At 36.2% G+C, this 13321-nt stretch overlaps 1 long non-coding RNA gene across 1 annotated transcript; it reads right to left on the bottom strand.

Annotated features, from left to right (window-relative positions):
• Positions 1-7184: 7184 nt before the first annotated feature.
• Positions 7185-8757, bottom strand: LOC126927638 (uncharacterized). The gene is made up of 3 exons (XR_007715714.1): positions 8664-8757; positions 7955-8548; positions 7185-7844 (listed from the first exon to the last, which is right to left on the bottom strand). It is a non-coding gene; the product is annotated as an uncharacterized LOC126927638 (long non-coding RNA).
• Between the last annotated feature and the right edge of the window lie 4564 nt (positions 8758-13321).

Below are 13321 nucleotides of genomic sequence, written 5' to 3'. Positions count from 1 at the left end.
TGATCTCTCCTCTGATCATTCCCCCGTGATAGTAACAGTCAGTTCAACTATCATCGAGAATACACGTAATGGCTCCATACATAACCAACACACCAACTGGCAGCTCTTTAGAGAAGTCTTTACACACACAACTTCAGCCTCAACTTCACTAAAAACCAATGAAGACATCGAAGCAGCCACGGAATACCTAAACACGAGCATAACAAACGCTATCCGCTTCTCCACACCGGCAAAAACGTCCATCAGCAATCACGAATACCCCCAGTACATATTAAAAAAAATAGCAGAAAAACGTAGACTAAGAAGCATATGGCAGACCCATAGAACACCGGAGGACAAACGCAAACTAAACAACGCAACTAGAAAACTATCCTAAACTATAAAAAACTACAATAATGACCGTTTTCACAAATATCTCGCCAGCTTGTCCCCCACAGCCGACTCCAACTACTCACTATGGAAGGCCTCCAGGAAACTCACGCGCCTCCCACAAATAATACCTCCAATCCGCCGTCCGCAGGGTGGATGGGCGCGTAGCCCTATAGAAAAAGCCAACCTATTTGCCAAACACTTGACTGAAGTATTCCAACTCCATTCCTCCATAGCTGCAGCGGACGTTACCGAATATCTGCACACTCCCTTCCAAATGTCCCCTCCTATTGAACCCTTCACTTCTTTAGAGATCATAGAAGCAATCAGTCGCCTAAACCCCAAGAAAGCAGCAGGTCACGACCTAATAGGAAATAAAGCAATCAAGGAACTTCCGATAAAAGGGATTGCACTCATCGCATCAATCTTTAACGCTATCCTCCGCCTTCAACACTTTCCCAAGGCTTGGAAAATCTCACTGATCACCCTCATCCCTAAACCCGGTAAACCAATATATGAAGCCAGCTCCTATCGCCCAATCAGTCTCTTACCTACCCTGTCTAAACTATTCGAGAGGATGCTCACGAATCGTCTCCTTCCACTCCTAGAAGAATTGAAAACTCTCCCAGATCACCAATTCGGCTTCCGAAAACAACACTCAACTGTAGAGCAAATCCACCGCATAACCCAGATGATCAGCCAAACCCTTGAAAAGAAAAAATACTGTTCAGCCGTATTCCTAGACATCCAACCGGCATTCGATAAAGTATGGCATGAAGGGCTACTCTACAAGCTTAAAAAAATCCTACCCCACCCATACTACTCCATCTTAAAATCCTACCTTACCAACAGACAATTCATAGTTAAATGTCTAGGCGCCACTTCCGCAACATTCCCAATAGAATCCGACATACCGCAAGGTAGTATCCTCGGACCCCTACTATTCTCCATCTACACTGCCGACTTATCTATGTCAAACGAGGTAACAATAGCAACATTTGCCGACGACACAGCACTATTAGCTACCCACGCAGACCCGGAAATTGCCTCATCCACTCTCCAGCGAAGTCTCGACTCCATGGAAAAGTGGTTCCAAAAATGGGGTTTTAAAATAAACGAAAAAAAATCCTCCCATGTAACCTTCACGCTCCGAAAACAAACCTGCCCCCAGGTCACCATTAACAACACAATAATCCCAAGCAAGGACTCCGTTAGATACCTGGGCATGACCCTGGACAGGAGGCTAACTTGGAAAAAACATATCTCGGAAAAAACAAAGCAACTAAAGGAAAAACTAAGAAAATTCTATTGGCTCACGGGCCGACGCTCCAAACTAAACATACAGAACAAAATAACCCTCTACAAGGCCGTAATAAAACCTGTCTGGACCTACGGAATCCAACTATGGGGAACAGCAAGTAACTCCAACATTGAAATACTCCAACGCTTCCAATCGAAAACGCTAAGATCCCTATTAAATGCACCCTGGTATGTTACCAGCGAAACAATCCACCGAGACCTCAAGATACCTACAGTCAAAGATGAAATACACAAGTCCAGAAGCAGATATAACACAAGAGTCAACAACCACCACAACCCACTAGTCACCCAACTACTGGACACGACGGACCAGATCCGTAGACTAAAAAGAAAATACCCACTAGATTAAATCCTTAGTCCTACTAGAATCAACAATATAAAGCTATTATAATCCATGTCATTGTATCACGCCAAATTATGTTACTGAAAATTCTCAACGAGAATTGATTGTAAATATTCTAATAAATAAAAAGAAAAAAAAAAACTTTATGTCTATAGTTCAGTTTGATTTCTGAGATAAATACTATGTCGGAGGTTTCTTTCTTAATTAGGGTTAGCATGCTGTATCTTTTTTGGTTTGAGATTAGTGAGTTGGCGTTTATTGAGATGATTTTCAGATGTTTAACTTTTATCTGATTTGTTTTTTGCTGTAATTGGTGGACGGGTGGGTTTTGGCTAATCTTCGTCTATATTTTCGATGATGTTGAAGATGGAGTCGATTCTTTCTTCATGCGTATTTTATGCTTTTTTTATTTCGTTTAGTTGTGTTTGTTGGTCGCTTAGAGCTTTTAGAATGCTTTTTTTGAAGTCTTCAATGACATTTATTATGCTTATTTGGGGTGAGTCTATCGTTGGGTTGGTGTTTTGTTTGACTCGTGCCGCTATATTTGTTACTTGTGGGCTTGTCTCGTTTATACTTGAAAAGATATAGAATGGATTCGGAAATACAAATAATTCCCTTTATTTAGCACACAACTGTTATACATATATCTTATACTCTTAAGACCTCAAAATTCTACTCGCACGCACGCTTGTTGTCAACCGACTCTTCCAGATACTTCTAACGACTGGCTCTTGTCTTTTGTCTCAACCAAGACCCGGACGTCCTCTGACGCTTACACACATATTCACATGTACAGTGTAAATGTATCATATTCCCAACACGCCTCCTTACATTTATACTGTACACTTAATCGTATTTACATGCTTTGACGAATTACGTAACAGAAACTTTAACACTTATTTATTTACATTTCTCTTAGTTTACATTCATCCATGACCTAAACCTTTCGAATTTCTCTCTACACAGTGCCTTCGTAAAAATAACCGCAGTATTTTCGTCTGTCCCACAGAACACCGGAGGACAAACGCAAACTAAACGCAACTAGAAAACTATCCAAAACCATAAAGAACTACAATAACGACCGTTTTCACAAATATCTCGCCAGCCTGTCCCCCACAGCCGACTCAAACTACTCACTATGGAAAGTCTCCAGGAAACTCACGCGCCCCCCACAAATAATACCTCCAATCCGCCGCCCGCAGGGTGGATGGGCGCGTAGCCCTATAGAAAAAGCCAACCTATTTGCTAAACACTTGACTGAAGTATTCCAACCCCATTCCTCCATAGCTGCAGCAGACGTTACCGAATACCTGCACACTCCCTTCCAAATGTCCCCTCCTATCCAACCCTTCACTTCTGCAGAGATCATAGAAGCAATCAGTCGCCTAAACCCCAAGAAAGCAGCAGGTCACGACCTAATAGGAAATAAAGCAATCAAGGAACTCCCCATAAAAGGGATCGCACTCATCGCATCAATCTTTAACGCCATCCTCCGCCTTGAACACTTTCCTAAGGCGTGGAAAATCTCACTAATCACTCTCATCCCCAAACCAGGTAAACCAATATATGAAGCCAGCTCCTATCGCCCAATCAGTCTTTTACCTACCCTGTCTAAACTATTCGAGAGGATGCTCACGAATCGTCTCCTTCCACTCCTAGAAGAATTGAAAACACTCCCAGACCACCAATTCGGCTTCCGAAAACAACACTCAACAGTAGAGCAAATCCACCGCATAACCCACATGATCAGCCAAACCCTTGAAAAGAAAAAATACTGCTCAGCGGTATTCCTAGACATCCAACAGGCATTCGACAAAGTATGGCATAAAGGGCTACTCTACAAGCTCAAAAAGATCCTACCTCATCCATACTACTCCATCTTAAAATCCTACCTAACCAACAGACAATTCATAGTTAAATGTCTAGGCGCCACTTCCGCAACATTCCCAATAGAATCCGGCATACCCCAAGGTAGTGTCCTCGGACCCCTACTGTTTTCCATCTACACTGCCGACTTACCTATAGCAAACGAGGTAACAATAGCAACATTTGCCGACGACATAGCACTATTAGCTACCCACGCAGACCCGGCAATTGCCTCATCCACTCTCCAGCGAAGTATCGACACCATGGAAAAGTGGTTCCAAAAATGGGGTTTCAAAATAAACGAAAAAAAATCCTCTCATGTAACCTTCACGCTCCGAAAACAAACCTGCCCCCAGGTCACCATTAACAACACAATAATCCCAAGCAAGGACTCCGTAAGATACATGGGCATGACCCTGGACAGGAGGCTAACTTGGAAAAAACATATCTCAGAAAAAACAAAGCAACTAAAGGAAAAATTAAGAAAATTCTATTGGTTCACGGGCCGACGCTCCAAACTAAACATACAGAACAAAATAATCCTCTACAAGGCCGTAATAAAACCTGTCTGGACCTATGGAATCCAACTATGGGGAACAGCAAGTAATTCCAACATTGAAATACTCCAACGCTTCCAATCGAAAACGCTAAGATCCCTATCAAATGCACCCTGGTATGTTACCAACGAAACAATCCACCGTGACATCAAGATACCTACAGTCAAAGATGAAATACACAAGTCCAGAAGCAGATATAACACAAGAGTCAACAACCACCACAACCCACTAGTCACCCAACTACTGGACACGACGGACGGATCTACATTTATCATATTTTATATAAAATTAGAAGGGACCTTTAAAAAATTGCATGCAACAACACACTTACAGGTACTCTTGAATTAGTTTTTCTACATGTCCGATTATGTCTTTATATGTATATGTCAATTCAAATTTATTTTCTTAAATGTCCCTTAATGAAAAACTAACACTTCATATTAACTTTGAACTTTTGAGTTCTTAGAATATTCTGATTTAGTCACTGGCTGTACCATAAATTCATTTACAGATATTATATTTCCACCAAGAGCTAGTTTTATTATGAGCCTTCCTGCATCATCATCGAATCCTTCTATTTGACCATAATTATTACTTTGTTCTCCAGCTATAATTTTCACAAATGTTCCTTTCTCGATTTTAACTTCTTCCTCTTCTTTTTTGAAATCTGTATTTTTCTTCTGCAATGCTACTTTGTCTGCTCCAAGACCCATACCTTTTGGTCGTAATTCTGGTATGACAGCTGCTACTAATCTGTAATAGTTAGAATAAACGATTGTGAAATAAAAAATGATGTTCTCTGTTTACTTTCCAATAAGTGATGTATTAAATACATATAATTAATTTAATCCAGAGTAAAATTCATACTTTTCATTTCAACCAATTCCCTTTCCTGGTTGCCATCCCATTCCCCTTAACATTGCTACACCAAAAGCATCAATAGGAATTTTTTCATAATCTTCTAACGTAGACTGAAAAATACAAAACGATATTTATAATATGCAAATGTAATACATCTGTGCATTGCACATCAATATGTTGATAACGTACCTGTTCTTTGCCTCTTAATGATTCATCTTCTACTAAAGGTAAAGTTAAATCATTTGTTTTAGTTTCATATTTATTCTTTGACTTAAGTTCCCCAATGATTTCTTTAGTCGCTTGCTCTTCTAAAGTAACAACTTTATTTTCACTATCTTCAACTGGCTCTTTCTTTATTGATATTATTGGCGATGTTTTTCCATTAGATAGCTTTGATTTTGCCTCGTTAACACTAGCGTCTCCTACCTTTTCCTTATCTGCCTTCGGAAGGAAAATGTCTGCATCTATTTTATTAAGAATTCTATCATGCCAGGTTTTTGAACCTAGTAATGGAATAATTAGAGGTTCATCTTTTTTTTCTTCCTCATTGAAATAAAAAAATTGTTTTCAAATATATATATTCCGCTATTGGTGATTTTTATAGGTTAGGTTGAGGTTATATGTTTCTTGATTATAAATTTTACTTTTTGAACTCACCCTATTACTTTAATACCTTTCTCATCAAGGCATTCAATGTAATCAACTTTCTTTTTTTCTTGTGGAATAGCATTTTTTAACACAGGTTTCTTAATAGATTTCGCAAAACCGAAGGAAATCTTCTTTCCTTCTTCTGCCATTTATTTGTTATTTTAACACTGACTTATACATCAATACACATGTATATACTAGACATAAAGATTGATGTCACTTGAATCTACGTACATGAATCTGATATCTTATTATACTTTATTAATCTACTCAAAATTACTTGCACATTACTAAAATTTCATTCCGACAATGTATCAAGCGTCTGAATAAGTGACATTAAAGTAAACATATATCAAAGAGGAAATAAGAAGAACTGACGCCTATGGTTTTCTATGTTGCAGAGCTAGTGCTGCATCATACGGCCAAATGCCGAAGGTGGCTTATGCTAGTATATACCTGCCTATACGTTTCAATGAGAAAATCGATATTATGTGTTCATGTGAAAATTCACATTTCCCTAGGAGCTGTATTTTGATAGATTTAAGCTTCTAATGGAGCATTTTAAACGTATAGAGTATACTATGAAGTAGATAGTAGTGCGGATCATTTTATATTCATAGAAAGTTTGAATGTATAGAAATGTACAAAATGCTCATGATATGCAAAAATATGCAAAATATTCAAAGTAAACCAATCATCAAAAAGTTTAGAAGGTGAAACAAATTTCTTTAATAACACCTAGATTAATTTTTATTTGTTAACAATCCCATATATAACCATAGCTTTCGCCCGGCGCATATACGCGCCCATACATGCGTCAATAAGATAAGAGGAAATAAAAGACTGATTATCGATAAAATACACTAACACATATGTAATACGTGGATATATTACCACTCAGATTACACATATTATATATTATAAGGGAATATGTATACCACGTATATATGTAGAACGAACATTTCAAACTTGTTTATAGCCCGTGCGAACACATAAATGCACGCACACGAACAATTTTTCGAACGATAATTATATTAATAATTTATAACCATTTATATTTTTATATTTTTATATTTTTATATTTTTATATTTTTATATTTTTATATGATAAGCATTTATATTTTTTAAAATATGTTCTTATGGCATACATATTTATTCCACGCTTCATATCTATCCACATCCGTAACTGTAGGTGACATTGTTTTTTAACAATTTTGCTATTATTTCATAATTCTTTAATTCATATTTCAAAGTCGTAACAGATGTTTCTTTTTTTTTTTTTTTTTTCAAGTTTTTCCCATATTGGACTTATTTCGAGCAGCCATGCTTGCTTACAAAGCAATTTTATATCCACGCAAGAATATTTTTCAGTAGATTTTATTATGTGGTTTACAACATCCATATTCTCTAATAACTGGTTGCTAAGGTATAATTTGAACATACCAAGTCGAGTAACTTCATTTGGTAATGATACGTATATTTTCTTTTCAAGGCATCTGCGTAAAGCTGCATCAATGTCCCTAATAATATATTTACAATAAATATTATTGTTCTGTTATATTAATAATAACAAAGGAATATTCCGCACAACACAATAATTAAGATTAAGATAATGAATAATTATGATATTAAGATATTTTCTACTTAGAAAACATTGAAATAGCGTGATATACATAGCAAGGGCAATTAGTTGCAGCCAAAAGAACTACATTAGAATTTTCGTTAGATACTAATCCATCCAATCTAGAAAGAAGTTCTGATCTGAATCTCTTTGCAGGTTCAGACAATGTACAGTTTACTCCTTTATTTGTGCCTATCCAGTCAATCTCGTCGATAAAAATAATTGTAGGCGAAAAATTATAGGCAAGTTCAAATAAAACCTGTTCAGTTTAACAAATGTATTAATGTAACTATTCTATTTATATATGATTATTATTATATATGATATATTCCAGAATCTCTTCTTCATAGACAAAGGAAATCAACTTACACGGATATACTTCTCGGAATCACCTCTCCATTTGCTCACCAATGAGCTGGCCGTTATGTTAAAAAAGGTGCATTGACATTCCAGGGAGAAAATGGGCCTTTAAAAAAGATAAGGTACTTGAGGAGATACACAATGGCCTCCTTAATAGCAGATTTACATTCCTCTAGGCCTACGATGTTGTCCCAATATACATTTAATTTTGTCAGTATGATTTCCTACGACAATACAAAGATGAAATGGCGCATAATCTCCGTATTAATTTCCGTAAGTGTTATGTAATTCGTTATTTAAAGCTTTACTGAAATCAGTATTTACAATACGTATATTAATCGAAAATAACTTACGCATGAAATGTCTTCAATAATCTTCCATAATTCCAGATTGTCTATATAAAGCTTCTGAGCCTATTTTGATATCTTTGATTGCGTGGATTGTTCCATTAAGATGTTAAATAGCTCTCCTCTTCTGATGAAGATTCATCGCTTTCATTGGCGAAAATTGATGTCAATGTCATTGCGAGATTAATATCATCCGTAGCGTCACCCGTCATCTTCTGTTGTACATTCCTCCCTTTCACAGACTCACTTCTCGTTTCTTTAATAACAGATTTGACACGTTTTACTACTTCTTCGAAGATTGAATGATATTGTAATCGATACGTTGAATACGTTGAGAACGTTGAATAGTGTTAAATAATTTAAATTCTTACACTTTGTTCGCATTTGTCATTTCCCTCGTCTTTATTTCCTTTTCAGTTATTTTCTTGCACAATATAGGATATTTTTGGAATTTCATCTTGTAATAATAATTTTCATATTCTGTAAGAATAATTTCCAAATCGACGTTGTCGCAGACTCGATATTTCCGAGGTAGACGAGCTTCCCGGATTAATACATCGCTAATGTCTACATATCTAAAAAATATAATTTTTAATTCATTGAACAAATTTTATGCTATGAGTACACACTATACGATAATCATCAATTAACTGTTTTATTTCTAGGTAAGACAGACAAAAAGAATGTACTGTCTATTTATTATTATATAAATCCTCGGCGATAATTTTTTGCCTTCTGCCTTTTAATTTCTAATTTTTAAAGTTTGAATTTAAATATATTTTCATTTATAACTAGTTAATCTACGTTATCGATTGAGTTACTCTATAACTACTGAGTTACCGATGTCGATTTTCAAATTTTGGTTCCTTCCCCTCTTTCCGCACTAATTTCTATTTCGATTGGTCGCCGATATTATTCGAAAAAATTGCAACTAAGAAGATATCTAAATATATACACATAATATAAATATATAAACATAATTTTGTTATCTACTATCTTGATACGTGCAAAGATAAATCTTAATGATATATAATACAGCGTAAATGGTTATAAATAATTAATTATTGACAATAATTATAAGAATTATCGAAAGAAAAAATCATAGATACTATGTGCGAGTGTAAAATATCACAAAAAATGAACAACAATTGTGAAAAACGCAATATGGCAAATCAATGACAAAACACACTCATGACTGTCATGGAAGTTCCAAAGTCTTTTCGCAAATTATGAGATATCTTATTTGTGGTACCTTGCAGCGATAAATCACCGTTCATTGTAATAGTTTTAAATGTGATAATGATATCCTTGTATTGACTATCGTTTTTCGATAGTTACGAGAATTTTCGTTTATTACTTTGAGACAATCCGTCACTTCCTTTCTCTTATAAAGTTTCCCTTCAACTCCGTTGAAAACTGAGCATCAAACAGGAGACGAACGATTTGTTGTCATGGCAATGTTAGTTCACACGTAAGCAGGGTGCGAATATAATGATGGAATAGTCGAATCCTGTCTACTGTATAGTAAGATGGATGCGACATGGAAATAGAAAGAGAAGGCTGTATATAAGCATTTTCTGTCCTTGTTTAATCAGGCATGCACACTAGTGGACACTGACGGCGCTCGTTTACCGTTGTTACACATTTCCGGTACAAGTACGCGGGCATTAGAGAAGGACGGAACGGTCTCTCTCTTTACCCCTATATCGCGTTTTTAGTTCGCTCACGCGCTCTGTACTTATATCTATTACATTTCCACCATAAGCAGCGGCCGTGCAGTGACTTACAAAAGTTTCGAACTCGCGGACGTTTAATCACGTTCCCTACTCCGAAGGGGTAAGTACAAAGTTGCTCGTCTCAGTACTCTTGTTAGAAGTTTTATCATCTTTTTCATTTCGTGGCTACAAGTTTTTCCAGGAAATTCTTATCGTTTTACAAGGGCTGTGGGACACAGTGACGTCAGCTATCGATCATATACGCGAATTTGTTGTAAATTAATTAGGAGAATATCTGGAGTTGTTTATCGTTGCCAGCTGTAAAATATTAGAATTTTTCATTCATAATTGTCATATTTTCGACTCTTCCGTTGCCAAGACCATCTTGAAAGATTTTTGGTATGTTCCATCACCCTTGTTAAAAGTGTGCCCATTGGTTAGCTATATTGATTTTAAAAACCAATACGTATATCAAGTTTATTATTTAACAGAAACAAAGAAATTCGTTTTATTAACGAATTTTCGATGTTTCTTCTCAATTTCCTTTAGCATCGAACGAAGAACATTATTTGATCAAACGTTTCATCGTTCAGATTATATTTCGTTTAAAAAGATTGAAATTGATATTGAGATAAAATCAAAAAGTATCCGTTGTTCTCGAACATTCTAGTATTCCTTCGCCGCCCGGGAGAAAGACAGGTATGAAGAAAGAGGATATTTTTTTTTATTAACTTTTTAATATTGATATTTCGACAAATATTGACGTGTGCAGTGAGAAAATCGAGTGAAATTTTCAATAATATCGTTTTAATAATTTGTGAAACGAATTAGTTTGGTTTTTTCCATTTTTATTAGTTTCCGTCAGTGCTGATTGACGCGCCACTCCAGTTTCCATTTCCGTTTCTCGAAATTTCCTACGTCCTTGGTCTTTGGGACTCTTTGCCCAGGTAACTGCATTGCTTCTGGGTACGTCTCACCGTTCGGGTCTCTCGAGCTTTCGGTGTCAGTTGTTACCGTTGAAGGAAGAGAAGCTGGTGACGGATATTATCGGATAAATCGTTTATTCTGGAAAAGTTCGAGTAAGTTCGTTCTGTTTGAATAAATCAAGACATAGATCAATTTTTATCGTATCATCGTGATTCGCCATGTCGTACGTTTGGTTTCGGGATACCATATGTTTTTAATTTGGTACTTTTAATTTGACATTTTACGCCTATAATCGTGACAGGAAGATACTTTCAGTGAATTATAAATATTTTAAATTATAAATTATAAATATTTGTTATAAATTACAATCATACTACGGGGAAAAGTGAAACATATGTTTTCTTGTGGAACGATTCATGTGATAGTAAATTATTCGAAGCATAATAATGCAATTATTTCTGTGTTATTGCTTTATCGAAGCATAATAAAGCATTAAACATCTATACGGTAACATTTACGGACGAATATTGGGGTAATATTATCGCGTCGCTTTAATCTGGCATTTAATGCTTTGATTGCGGTCTTTGAAATGGCATCACAGATGCTGGTATAATATCACACGAAAAAGGAAGGACCACCAAGTGCACCAGTGCGTTGCAGCCATCGGGGGTGGCTTTGACGCCGGTGCCGAGGAGAGGCGCAGAACGTGTTCGATCGACCCGCGAACGCAGCCCGTGCTCGTACTGCGACAGAGTTCGTTTCAGTTAGTCTCAGTCGCTGTTTGCCCGTCGACAGCGTATAGTCGCGCCGGCCAACGATTATTTTTTTCTTTTTTTGTTTCTCGATAATTCTCTCGCAACGTTCTATACGTACACGTTCTATACGTACACCATCAGTTTATCGCGTGATCATTGTTCCCGCTTCCCCTACCTTTTGTCACGTCCTTCAAAGAAGATTTCCCTTCAGTTTTTTGTTGTTTGGGGAAAATTCATCGCTCGGACACATGGATTTATCGACACGACGGTTTATCGAGGCATCAGCGTGATGTACTTTTCAAGTTTCATATTTTCTCTATGATACTTTCTAAGGAGAATTTAGAATTCGAAAGATATCAATTTCCAGGAAATATAGGTCTTTATGAGACCATCGATAGGTTTGAATTTAATTAACTCTCTTATAATTGGTATTTCAATTTTTTAATTCCTTAAATTTAGCTTTCTTTAGACGATATAACGCGGGCATTTTATGATATATCCAATATATTCGTATATATTTTACTTTATACATTCGATAAATTTCCTTGGTTGGCCGGCCTGCAACCCACATACGGCACTTAATAAAAATTTGTTTCGTTAGAGGTCGGTGTTTGTTCATCTTCGTCATAAAAATGTCATGACGTCATATCATATCACAAGGGTTCTTCTGAAAGCTAGATATTCGATAACAAGATTAATGGTCTTCGGTAGCTTGCAATGTCAAGCTTTGAACTGGCGGGATCGCCTTGCTGTCAAATCGCCATTCAGCAGCGACCATATTCTTTAACTACGTTCAAGACGTATATCACGCTACAGGAACCATCAAAGGAGGATAATTGCAAGTTAGTTGCCCCTTAGAAACGAGACAGTTGGTTGTTACTTGTTATCCGTAGTTGGTAGTTGTTCTCCTTAGTCGCCACATATTATAAAGACGACATTCATAGTCACCAGTTGCCTTCGCTAATAGTTTCTTGTTGTCTGTAGTTAGTTCTCGTCATCGCTATGTATTCCATCAACCACGTAAAATTTAACATATAGGATTTTATTCTTTTTTATTCTTTCTGTAGGAAGATTCTTTAAGTAATATGAATTTAAGTAACTATTTTATGATACAATAAAGTGGAAAAACGATTATTTTACGTAACGTAATGTTTTAAAGAACATTGAATTTAAAGGATTCAGATAGATATCTTAAACGTAATTAAACCCTCCATATCGTAACAAATTAAAAGAAATTGCGCAAGAAAGTACAAATACATTTAATGCATAAAACATATATTTAAAATCCAAATGTAGGCGTTGACGCGTGCGTGCTACATGTTCGAAACGTTCGTTACATCCGCGATAAAATTTGTAACGACGAAGAAGCTTAACATATGGTGTGCTTCAAGACGATAGTAAAAAGTGTTGGCGGATTTTTCGAAATTTCTTCCATTCTTAATAAAAATATATTGTATAAATATAGTAAGATTTTTCAAATTTAAATAGTTATAATGATTTGAAACTTTACAATCGTACGGTTCTGTTTTATCCTTTGAATATACCTGTCATTTTCATATCTCCTTTTAACTAAACTAAATATTTGGAAATCCTATAATTTGTACACTTCTATTTGTGAATAAGATCGATGAA

The sequence above is a fragment of the Bombus affinis genome, unplaced genomic scaffold, assembly GCF_024516045.1.
Source record: "Bombus affinis isolate iyBomAffi1 unplaced genomic scaffold, iyBomAffi1.2 ctg00000173.1, whole genome shotgun sequence".
Lineage (NCBI taxonomy): Eukaryota > Metazoa > Arthropoda > Insecta > Hymenoptera > Apidae > Bombus > Bombus affinis.
The sequence above is the reverse complement of the archived record's forward strand: the minus strand, read 5'-3'. Positions and strand labels throughout refer to the sequence as shown.